We start from the raw sequence: 12,928 nt of genomic DNA on the forward strand, positions 1-12,928 counted from the left end.
ACGCGAGGTCGTGCTAAATTCTGGCGGATCATAAAACCCTGTAGCTACCCTGTACCCATCCCGAACTGTGTACTTTCCTCTTGGATAAAAAAACCAGAAACGGTGATCTTCACTCTGAGACGTGCAATAGGGATGGCTAGGATGTCATCCACTAATTGGTGTGGGAATAGTTCTCGAATCTGTGGTTCCCGCCATCTCCCATTTTCTATAAGGTCCTTGACCATCATTCGATTGTCCTGTGCCCGAGGTAAAGCGATTTTTCCCCCTGGCCTCGGTATCCATCTTTCCTCCTTTATATCAATCTTTGTTCCATCTCCCACCTTCCAACAAAGCACACAGTCTAGCAATTGGCGACTCCACAGCAGAGAGCCCAGAGGTAAGAGGGGTTATTACCGAGAGTGGCCGTCATGATATCTTGGTGCCGGAAGTACCGCGCCTTTAGGACACGAGCTACAAGAGATGATGGTTCCACTATGATCCTCCAGACCTGCTTAGGCAGCAAAGCCCTATTGAATGTTTCCAGATGTCTGAAACCCAGTCCACCCTTGCATTTTGGTTTACAGAGAGATTTACAAGATTTCCAATGCATCTTCTTCTTCTCCTCATTACCACCCCACCAAAAGTTAGCTCATTCGCGCTCAATTGCCTTGCAGATTGATTTCGGAATACGGAAACAAGACATAGCATAAGTGGGGATTGACTGCAGCACCGCTTTTATCAGAGTCTCTTTGCCTCCTGCCGAGAATGTTTTGTGACCCCATCCTTGTATTCTTTGAACAACCTTATCCATCAAATATCTAAATTGCAGCTTTTTGTTTTGAGTGGACAACACTGGGAAACCAAGGTAAACGTCATGGCCTTGCACCCTCGAAATGGCCAATCGGTTTTTGATGGTTTCTGCTAGTTGTTCATCAGTGTTCAGGCTAAAAGATAGGGACGACTTCTCAAAATTAATAAGCTGCCCCGAGGCCCTTTCATAAGATAATAAGTAGTTCCTGATTGCCTCACAATCAGCCATAGTAGCACGGAAGAAAAGAAGGCTATCATCTGCAAAGAATAGGTGAGTAATAGCAGGACAGGAAGTTGCAATACGAACACCGGTTAATACCTTTCGTTCTTCAAGTGATAGGAGAGCACAAGATAAGCCATGGGCACATTATACAAATAAGGAGAAAGGGGATCTCCCTGTCTCAATCCTCTGCTTGGGACGACGTTACCAACAATGTCACCATTTAAAGTGAAAGAGTAGGTGACTGATCGCACACAATTCATAATCTTCGCCACCCAGCTTGGTGAAAAGCCCAGTTTCAGCATCATACTTTCAAGAAAACTCCACTCGACACGATCATAGGCTTTGCTCATGTCCAGTTTTAAGGACCATAACCTTTCTGGCCATGTTTCCTGCTTCTAATCAATGTAATATTTCAAAACTCAGGATAATATTGTCAGATATCAGGTCTACCCGGGATGAAGGCACTTTGAAATTCATTAACCGTATTTTTAAGGATTGGTCGCAACTTGTTCGTCAAGCTCCGTGCCACAATTTTGTAACAAACATTGCAAAGGCTGATCGGTCAAAAGTCTTTCAATGTCATAGGGTTCTGAGTTTTCGGCACAAGGGTAACCACTGTAGCATTCCAGTCAGCAATGTCCACCCCATCATTAAGTATCTTCAATACAGCCTCAGTCACTTCATCCCCAATCACATCCCAATATTTCTGGAAGAAGAAAACAGACATACCATCTGGCCCTGGGGCTTTATCCGGGTGCATGTCAAACACTGCTTTTCTCACATCGGCAGCGGAAAATGGAGCACCGAGTACGGAATTAGTTTGCTCATTTACCGTTTCAGGAATGCAGCTCAGAAACTGATTCCTTTGTTCCTTGGGTTGCTAGACGTAAACAGATTGGAGAAGTAATTCTCTACTATCTCAGCCATGCCGCTCTGTTCCGTACACCAATCTCTATGAGTGGAAACAAGGCCTCTAATATGGTTTTTGGCCCGTCTTGTCGTCGCACAAGCATGGAAATATTTAGAATTCCTATCCTCATGCGCAAGCCAGTTAACCCTGCTACGTTGTTTCCAGTAGATTTCATCCTTAGTATCCATATCCTCTACTTCACGTTCAAGAGTCTCAATACACCCAGATGATTGCTTCCATTGGTTATCAGTTCTCAATTGAGCCAACTTTGTTAGTTTATTCCCGAGTTGTCAGGAAATAGAGCCAAACCGAGTATTTGCCCAAGCCCTCAACGTGTCCTTGCACCCTTTAAGCCGGAGAGGTAGCGTGGTGGCCCGGTTGGTTTTATCCCACCCCCTGTGCACCACATCAATAATATCTTCCTCAGTAGCCCAATACGGTTCAAATCTGAATACAGGAGCAGCAATTTTCACAACTTTACTTGGTGTTCCCCCCAGCTCAATCAGAATAGGTCTATGGTCCGAATGGTAGAAATCAAAAGACTGCACTTGTGATGACGGGTATAACATTCTCTATTCAAACGTAGCCACATACCTATCAAGTCTCTCAAATATAAGATTATTGGGTGAACGCCGATTAACCCAGGTAAAAAACTCACCATTGCCATGGAGGTCTTGGAGAGAACAAACATCAAGAGCCTCTTGGAACGCTCGGGTCTGAGACAGCGGCCGTGGATTACCTCCCCATTTTTCCGTGTCAAAACAGATTTCATTAAAGTCACCACCCACAAGCCACGGAAGATCTCGGAGTTCTTGCATAGCACTCAGCCGACTTAAGAGAGTCCAAGAGAGATGTCGTGTGGATGTTTTTGGGTTTCCATAAAAGCCAGTGAATCGCCAGTGTTTATCACCATGTTGAATAGTGCTATCAATGTGCCCAGAAGAGAAAGAAAGAACAGATACAGTTACAGACGCCTTCCACATAAGCATTAACCCACCACTACGTCCCTCACAGTTCACCACAAATAAACCAACAAAACCCAACGCTTCTTTCCACCAACCACATTGATAGTCCCTCAATTTCGTCTCACAAATAAAAAGGAGGGACGGGCTCTTTTCAGCGACAAGTCGCTTGAGTTCACGGAATGCTAGTTGGTTCCCAAGCCCTCGAGCATTCCAAGTAATGCAACTCATTGGGGTCGGCGGGGTTGCTTAGCAACTGCCGCCGCTTTATTTATCAGTACTTGTAAAAGACACCTCAAGAGGATGCTTCTTTGAGACATTAAGGCTAACATCCCCTTTCTCCTTGCCCTTCTCAAAAGCAGCAGTCATGTCATGAGTACAGGAGGTACCCTTATCCCGCGCTCTAGGTTTCCACCCTTTCTGCAGCTTAGCCAACGGCATAAGGTTCTGAGCTGGAACAACTAAGCTCTCAGTCTCAGGTATATTGGAATTCTCTGCCATAGCACCATTAGAGACGAGTTTTCCCAGGTGATGATTCAACTTTTCCCCTTCTGTCGGAGATGCTTTTGGCCAGAAAGGTATAGGCGGATTCAATTACTGAATGAGAGAATTATCCACTCGGGTAGGGGTCACATCCAATCTTCTCAATTACTCAGTATCTTGCAGCATATTCTGTCTCGAGGTATCCTTGCCTACTTCTGCAGCAGAGTTGCTGCCACGATTTTCTGTTTGTGCCATAGAGTCTCTGTTAGCAGACTCCGTATCTTTACCTCGGGATGTGCTCATGGATGGTTTGCGAGCTTTAAAGCTGCCCTTATGATTCGTTGCTCGTAACCATCCACCAAAAGCTAATTTCCCCGCATAATCCGGTGTAGATGCACACTCTCGAAACGTATGGCCAAGGCATCCACAACTGTAGCAGAAATCCGGAAGCCTTTCATATGCCAAGATTACAATAATCTCATTATCCTGGCCAACTGATATGCATATATGTTTCTTCAGCGGCTTGGTTACATCGACGCCAACTCGAATTCTCGTAAATCTCCCCATCGCAAAGCCATAATCGTTGGTATCTATCTCCTCCACTTCCCCAATCATCCTACCCACTTTCTGAAGAGTATCACGATGCATGCATATTAGAGGCAGACTATAGCATTGGACCCAAATTGATATTTTATCAAATGTCATATCTCTTGGGTTCTGCAATCCACGGGGCTCCGCAAAGATGATCAAATCATTAAAGAAATTCCAAGGACCACCATGCAGCGCCCGACGTCGATCTAGTGCCGAATGGAAATCAAATAAAAATACATTGTCACCCAACGACCCGATTTCAACATGTTTGACAGATTGTAGTATCCTAGGCATTTGTTGCTTTACAGCCTCAGTGTAACCATCTTCGGTGAAAGGATTTTGGCGACCAGAAAAAGATCCAATCGTTGTTCACCAACCTTTAAATCATCAATGTTTAGGGTTAGAGTTTCACCTTCAGTATGAGAGTTAGAGATCCGCAATTCCGTCACCAATCTGGCCATTTCATCTGGATCCATAACGGTTTACAATATTCCAACGATCGCAGTACCCAAAACAGCAGCAACTGGATGGGAGAAAAACCCTAATAGCGATAGGGAAAAACCCGAGAAAAAGGAGAAATTGGCGATAAATACTTATTCTAAAACATAATTTAGTGTCCAGGCCCCGTGTCAGAAATTTTTATCTCAGCTCCCTGACACAACACAAAATTTACTTTGCAATCTTTGATTTATGATTTTACATGTTTTACCCTCATCTAATTTGGTAAAAAGAAACCACATTCTTTCATTATGAAAACACATGACACCAATTCTCTCTCCATTTACACAAATTAAAATCGATCGACGAACGGCCAAAGGCGGGATAAGAATCAAAATCAAGCCACAAACGCAGTTGCAAAGAGTAAAGACGAACCGAAATAAGACACAAACGCAGTCATTAAATCTAAAGAGTAAGTTCTCTGCCTTTATGGGTTATATTTCTTGCTGAATTGTTTAACAGAGCAAGACTGATTCAAAAATTTTATTTTACTTTTTTTAGGAAAATTGAAATCTATGGTTTCTTTGAATCAATTCAATTTCGTCTATTAATTTTAGGATGGGTTCTATTTGGGAAGTTGGTTGCTTGTTATGATTCGTAAGTATAATATTTTTTAGTTTGTGTTGGTGTTGTAGTTAGTATGATCAATTATGATGCAGAAGGGTATTGTTCTAATATTTTTGGTTGAAATTGTTTATCCTATCGATGAAGTATGCATTGTAGCAAGATCATTTGATGTCTTCCATTTCAAAAATTCATTTTTTCCCCTTGAAATTCTGAACGATTTGCATTAACTCATGCATTGCCTGTAGATTCTTTAGCTACTGTAGTGTCTGTCTCTTCTCCTTTAGGGACATGTTTGATATCCGTAAATTCTGTAAAACATTGTGTACTACAGTATGACGGGCATGAGATTGAATTAGATTGCATTGTACTGGGATTGTCTGATTTTGACTGTATTATCGGTATTGATATGCTGACCAAGTACATGGCTACAGTTGATTGTTTCCACAAGATAGTGAGATTCAGATCAGATATGATGGAAGAGTGAAAATTCTACGGTAAGGGTTCTAGATCGAGAATTCCTTTAGTATCCGTATTATCTATGACTCGATTGTTACAGAAAAGAGCAGAGGGATTCCTTGTATATTCAGTAGATTTACTGAAGTCGAGTCTATCATTGACTGATTTGCCAGTGGTACGTGAGTTTGCTGACGTCTTTCTAGATGAGATCCCGGGATTACCTCCAGTTAGAGAGATAGACTTCAGCATTGAATTGATGCCAGGTACAGTGCCAATTTCTAGAGCCCCGTACAGAATGGCACCAATTGAATTGAAAGAATTAAAAGATCAGCTAGAAGATCTACTGGCCAAGGGGTACATCAGACCGAGTGTTTCTCCTTGGGGTGCTCCAGTATTGTTTGTAAGAAAGAAGGACGGTTCTATGAGACTCTGCATCGACTATCGGCAACTGAACAAGGCAACGATAAAGAATAAATATCCTTTGCCTCGTATTGATGATTTGTTTGACCAGTTACAGGGTTCTTCAGTATATTCCAAAATTGATTTAAGATCGGGATATCATCAGCTGAGAGTCAGAGATTTTGATATCTCGAAAACAGCATTCAGAACCAGGTATGGACATTATGAGTTTATTGTCATGCCATTTGGTTTGACGAATGCTCCAGCTGTGTTTATGGGATTGATGAACCGTGTATTCCAGAAATATCTCGATGAATTTGTAATTATATTCATTGATGATATTTTGATTTATTCAAAGAATATGAGTGAGCATGCTGAGCATTTAAGAACTGTGTTGCGAATTTTAAGGACTGAGAAATTATATGCTAAGCTGTCGAAATGTGAGTTTTGGTTAAGACAGGTAGTATTTATGGGTCATATTATATCCGGAGATGGGATATCAGTGGATCCTAGCAAAATTGAGGCCGTGATTTCTTGGCCAAGACCGACGTCAGTGCCCGAAATTCGCAGTTTCATGGGTTTAGCGGGATATTACTGTCGTTTCATTAAAGATTTCTCGAGTATAGCTAAACCAATTACTCAGCTGACTCAGAAGAATGCTCCATTTGTTTGGTCTGAAGAATGCGAGACCAGTTTTCTGGAGATGAAAAAGAGATTGACCAGTGCTCCGGTGTTGACTATCCCATCCGGTACTGGTGATTTTGTGGTTTATTGCGACGCCTCTCACAGAGGGTTGGGATGTGTTCTGATGCAACGAGGGCATGTTATTGCTTATGCCTCAAGATAGCTTAAATCACATGAGACTCGTTATCCAATTCATGATCTTGAATTGGCAGCCATTGTCTTTGCATTAAAGATATGGCGACACTATCTTTATGGTGAGAAGTTTGAGATATATTCTGATCATAAGAGTTTGAAATATCTGTTTTCACAATCTTAATTGAATATGAGGGAACAAAGATGGCTTGATTTACTTAAAGACTTTGATTATGAAATCAAATACTATCCAGGAAAGTCTAATGCAGCAGCTGATGCACTAAGTCGAAAGGTATGTTCTTTATCCTTGTCGACAATCGGTGTTTCAAATTTGATAAAAGACTGCTGTTTGTCTGGATTAGCATTTGAAACAGATTATAGACTGTTGAGACTTCATACGGTACAAGTGGAACCCGAGCTGATCTTAAGAATTAAGGCAGCTCAGAAAGTTGATCAGAATGTACAGAAATCAGTATCGATGATCAGAACAGGACATCGATCGGAATATCAGGTACGTGATAACGTCTTGTATGTAAATAATCGTTTGGTTGTGCCGAATGTTTCAGATTTGAGACGACAGATATTGTCAGAAGCGCACAACAGTCGATTCAGTATTCATCCTGGTGGCAGAAAGATGTATAATGATTTGAAAAGACAATTCTGGTGGAAACAAATGAAGACTGACATTGCCGAATTTGTTTCCAAATGTCTGAATTGCCAGCAGGTGAAAGCAGAAAGAAAGAAACCAGGAGGTTTATTACAGAGTTTGTCCATTCCTGAATGGAAATGAGATCATATTTCCATGGATTTTGTGACGCAGCTACCGCGTTCCTCCCGAGGTTGTGATGCGATTTGGGTCGTGATTGACAGATTGACCAAATTCGCATGTTTTATTCCGTACAAGATGACGTACAGATTTGACCAGATGGCAGAAATCTATGTCAGAGAAATGGTCAGATTGCACGGAGTGCCGAAGTCAATTGTATCAGACCGTGATCCTCGATTTACTTCGTACTTCTGGCAGAGCTTGCAGCAGGCTCTCGATACGAAGTTACATCTGAGTACCGCATATCATCCACAGACTGACGGACAGTCAGAGCGAACTATCCAGACACTGGAGGATATGCTGAGAGCAGTGGTGCTTGATTTTAGCACTAATTGGCAAGATGCATTGCCACTTTGTGAGTTTTCGTACAACAACAGCTATCAGACGAGTATTGAGCACCATTTGAAGCGTTGTACGGAAAGAAGTGTCGATCCCCTCTCTATTGGGATGATATCTCTGAAGTGCTTGAGATTGGACCTGATATGATCAGAGATATGACAGAAAAAGTGAAGCTAATTCAAAAGAAAATGAAGGCAGCGCAAGACAGACATGCCAAATATGCCAATGTTCGACGTAGACCTTTGGTATTTGAGGCAGGAGACCGAGTATTTTTGAAGATTTCACCTTTCCGAGGAGTTGTCAGATTTGGCAAGAAAGAAAAATTGTCTTCACGATACATTGGGCCTTATGAGATTCTCGAAAAGGTAGGAGATCATGCCTACCGACTCGCTTTACCGCTTTCATTATCCGGGATACATGATGTCTTTCATGTATCATTATTAAGGAAATACCTTTCCAATGCTTCACATGCTATTCAGCCAGACGAGGCCGAAATGGATGAGACGTTGAGCTATATTGAAAAACCGATTCAGATTATTGATCGTAAAGAAAAACAGCTCAGAACGAAGACCATTCCACTTGTAAAAGTTCAATGGACTCGTCATGGCACTGAAGAAGCAACCTGGGAGACTGAATCAGATATGAGACAAGAATTCCCAGAGTTGTTTCGATAATGTAAATTTTTATACAGTTTCTGTATATACTCCCTATTGATATAATTGAATGCCTGGGATTTCGAGGACGAAATCGTATCTTAGAGGGGGAGAAATGTAATGCCCTAGATTTCATATCATGTTAAGCGAAGATTATTGAATTTGAATTGATGTGATTATAGTCGGGCCATTACGAGATCAAATTGGGCCAAGCATATGAATTACACAACTTGTGAACAGAGATTCTGGCGCCCGAGCGGTAGTTTTTGACCGCCCGAGCGCCAGTGTTCATCCCATATATGTTGCGGGCAGAAGAGGTGGCGCCCGGGCGGTAAAGATCGACCGCCCGAGCGCCAAGGTGCAATTTGGAAATGCTTGGACAGAGAATGCCGCGCCCGAGCGGTAGTTTAGCACCGCTCGAGCGCCGACCCAAGTTCAAGAAAAATAAGCCACGTTGTTTACATGCAAACTGGATATATATATATGTCATTGAATTCGTTCAGAATTCAGAAAATAAGAAAAGGAACGAGAGCTTCCGGGGGAATTACGTTCAATTCGATTTACGATCAATCCGTCTGTCCAAATTTGAATCCGAGTACGACACCGTGTTCCTAGCAACGACAGCTACAACAGGACATTGAACATTGACTGACTTTGAGTCGAGACTTCGATTGTATCAGAGCGACAGAACGAAATGTATAAATAAATGTTGATTCGGGATTGCACAACTCGAGTTAAGTTTGGCTTGATTTTCCCAAAATCACATACTTTATTTTATTGCATTGATATTTGCAAATTATCATATTGATATGTATAGTCTATTGATTTTATAGCAGAGCAAGAATCCGAGTCTAGGGCAGATCAGCCTAGCTAGGGCAGAACCGCCAGGTCTTTGACAGAACAGCTAAGACCCTAGACTTACGGTGTATCGATGAGCTTAGATGTAGATCGACGTCTATTGCAGACATTCGATACAGCATACCAAAGTCTAAATTAGATCGGGATCCCTAGATTAGAAATGAGTCCTTGATTTAGGTACAGATTTGTATTGAGTCATGTGGTCAGATCAGATACATGTTTTAATGTTTGTTTATGCTCTTATATATGTTTTATATGATTGCATTGATACGTTGTTTATACTGGGATTTTATCCTCACCGGAGTTATCCGGCTGTTGTCGTGTTTGTATGTGTGCATGGCAACAGGTGGGACAGGTTCAGGGTCACAGAGATGAAGAAAGATCGAGATTAGAGTGGTGATTCCGGACTTGGATATATATAGGTTTCATTACTTGATTGTAGTAGTTGAACCTTAGTGTCGAACTAGATGCATGTTGTACAGGATTTATATTATTATACTGGTTTGTATAATAGAATGATTCCATTACCTTCCGCATTTAAAAAAAAAAATTAGACCCTGTTTATTCTAATTGATTAAATTAGTCCCAATGATGATTAAGAAGATGATTAGCGTCCGGGTCCCCACACTGCGTCCAAAATAATGTCACAAAAAGTAGGATCATTGATACTTTACACAATATGAAAATTATTTCTTGTGGCACTTACTTCACCGACACAAAAGTTGATAAGAACTTGTTTGACTATGTTTTTTTAGAATCGTTTGACTAATTTTACTCATTAAATATGTGTGAGGTTTGTTTAACACCATCTCGACGATTCCACTTAATTTTTTTATACTTAAATTTCAATGATTTATACTCTATTTAAGACATCCTAATTTGTTTTACTTAAATTGCGTTAATTTGTACTCCATTTCAGGCATACGGTACCCGAATCTCGAAGATTTATACCATAAATTTTATTTGTTGTATCAACTATTCTATTTCTTGTGGCATTTGTTTGGTACAAATAAATATCAACAATAACTCATTTTTCTTAACTCAAATATATGTGGCGTTGGTTCAACATCAACTCAATTCCTCAAATCCCCATAATTTCATACTCAAATTTCAATGATTTGTGCACAATTTAAATCATATAGCATCTAAAGTTTGACATTTTGCACCATAATTTTCAAATTTTGTTCCTAGGATTCTATGGCGAAGAAAAAACATATTTGTTTATATGCCCAATATATATCATCTAGAAAATAATACATCAATACTTTCATCCTCATGCACCAATTTGCAAATATCAATAAATTATGAACACTACTATTCACATTCTAATTGCAAATATCCAAATCAACATTGTACTATTCAAAACATTACATTAAAGTGCAAAATGAAATGAACACTGTACTTTTGATCTTTGTCCATTGATCTCGTTGAGTTTTGGTTCAAGCTTATTATTTACGTTTCTGAGACAGGTATAGCAACACAACATTGAATCATTGCTCCTTCCTTCGTCTATAAGATTCATTCGCATCAGTAAATTTTTGTCTAGTCATTTCTACATTATAACATAAAAACACTATCAACATAAATACAAAAAATAAACTTTTAAATTTTATTGAAAAAATATACCATCAAAATCAGACATAAGAAGCTCAATACCAAACACATAAAGACGTAAGTTGATTGTACATCTAATTTTGATAAATAAATTAACCTCTAATTTGTTGATCTTGTTTCTATTTTATATAAACATCCAATATAAATAATAAACATAACATGGAATCTACACAAAGGAAGACGTTTCTCGATCCAAACTCACACATCATTCAACCATATGATTTCCATAACATCTTTGATTTCTTACACGATTCGAAAGTCACCAAAACAGTGAAACACCAAATCTTCCTTCTCTTTTCCCAATCAAACAAAGGTTAATTAGCTTGACATGATGCTTAAGAATAATCTTGAAGGCCTTGACCTTGCCAAAAAAAAAAAAAACTCCCAGAGATTCAAACAAAAAAATATCATAGAAGTTCAGCCTCACAAAGAGTTATTCTCGAGAATCAAGTACCCAATTTCGGTGCATGACAAATAACAAAGTATTAATCTTGAACCACACCACCCAAATTCCACGCACAACAAATAAGAAAGTATTAATCTTGAATCCTAACATAAACACCAAGAATTTCAACTTCATATCATATATACATATTTTGAAATAAGATTATTTTTTCCGCTTGAAACTAGGTGTGACAAAAACAAAGCAATAAACAAATGAATCAAATTCAAGATGCATAACCCCGACCAAAAATTTAACAATCAACACCAAACCAGAAACTAAGAAAAGCCCAAATATTAGGAAAATCATTCGATAATATAAAAAAAAAAAAAAACAGAGAGAACAACAAAAACATGGAGATCAACAAATAATTCCAACATAATATGAAAACAAACTAATACATACAATTTACACAAACGATAAATAAAAAAAAAAAAGCAGTAGTAAGTACCAGCAATTTATCGAAGAAAAAACTCGCAGGAGATTTTTTGGTATTTTTCCATCCGTTGAGTTTTTTGCATATCATAGGAGAGTGAGTGGAGAAGAATATCAAGAAGAAGAATTGAGGTACAAGTCATTTAATTACAAGGGCAAATGAGTAAAAACATCAATTAGAGAGTGAATGTTTGAAATTGGTACTTCAAACTCTTCGTACTAGCCATTTATATGCTAAATTGTCCAAATATGAATTCTGGATGGACAAAATAGTATTTTTGGGACCACGTCATTTCGAGACATGGCATATCAGTTGATCCTGTGAAGGTTGAAGCTGTATTGAATTGGCCGAGACCTACGAATGTTCCTGAGATCCGTAGCTTCATGCGTTTGGCTGGTTATTATCGTCGTTTTATTGAATGATTTTCGAAAATAACTAAACCTATTACACAACTGACATAGAAGAATCAACGATTCATTTGGTCAGATGAATGTGAAGCTAGTTTTCTTGAATTGAAGACGAGATTGACCACAACACCTGTGCTTACTATTCCCTCAGGTACCGGAGGATTTGTAGTGTGTACAGATGCGTCTGGTAAAGGTTTGGGCTGTGTTCTGATGCAACATGGCAAAGTGTTTGCTTATGCGTCTCGTCAATTGAAAAATCATGAAACACGTTATTCTGTTCATGATCTTGAATTGGCCGCCATTGTGTTTACACTGAAGATTTGGCGCCATTACTTGTATGGAGAGAAGTTTGTTATCTATTCAGACCATAAGAGTCTGAAATATCTCTTTTCTCAATCTGATTTGAATATGAGGCAACGCAGGTGGATGGATCTCCTGAAGGATTTTGATTGTGAGATTCAATATCATCCTGGATCGGTGAATGTTACTGCGGATGCCCTTAGTCGTAAGGTACATGATTCTGTTTTAACTTCTGTTTGTGTCGCCAAAGTACACGAGGATATATGTACTTCTGGTTGGACTTTTCACTCGAATTGGAATTCTGTCACTGTCTCAGCATTGCAAATTGAGCCGAACTTGATATCGAAAATAAGAAAGGC

The 12,928-nt window shown here is 39.6% G+C and overlaps 1 long non-coding RNA gene across 1 annotated transcript; it reads right to left on the reverse strand.

Moving 5' to 3' along the window:
- Positions 1 to 10,668: 10,668 nt before the first annotated feature.
- LOC142539162 (uncharacterized) lies at positions 10,669 to 12,044 on the reverse strand. The gene is made up of 2 exons (XR_012818843.1): positions 11,878 to 12,044; positions 10,669 to 11,345 (listed from the first exon to the last, which is right to left on the reverse strand). It is a non-coding gene; the product is annotated as an uncharacterized LOC142539162 (long non-coding RNA).
- Positions 12,045 to 12,928: the final 884 nt, after the last annotated feature.

Source organism: Primulina tabacum, chromosome 3, assembly GCF_025594145.1.
Source record: "Primulina tabacum isolate GXHZ01 chromosome 3, ASM2559414v2, whole genome shotgun sequence".
Classification (NCBI taxonomy): Eukaryota; Viridiplantae; Streptophyta; class Magnoliopsida; order Lamiales; family Gesneriaceae; genus Primulina; species Primulina tabacum.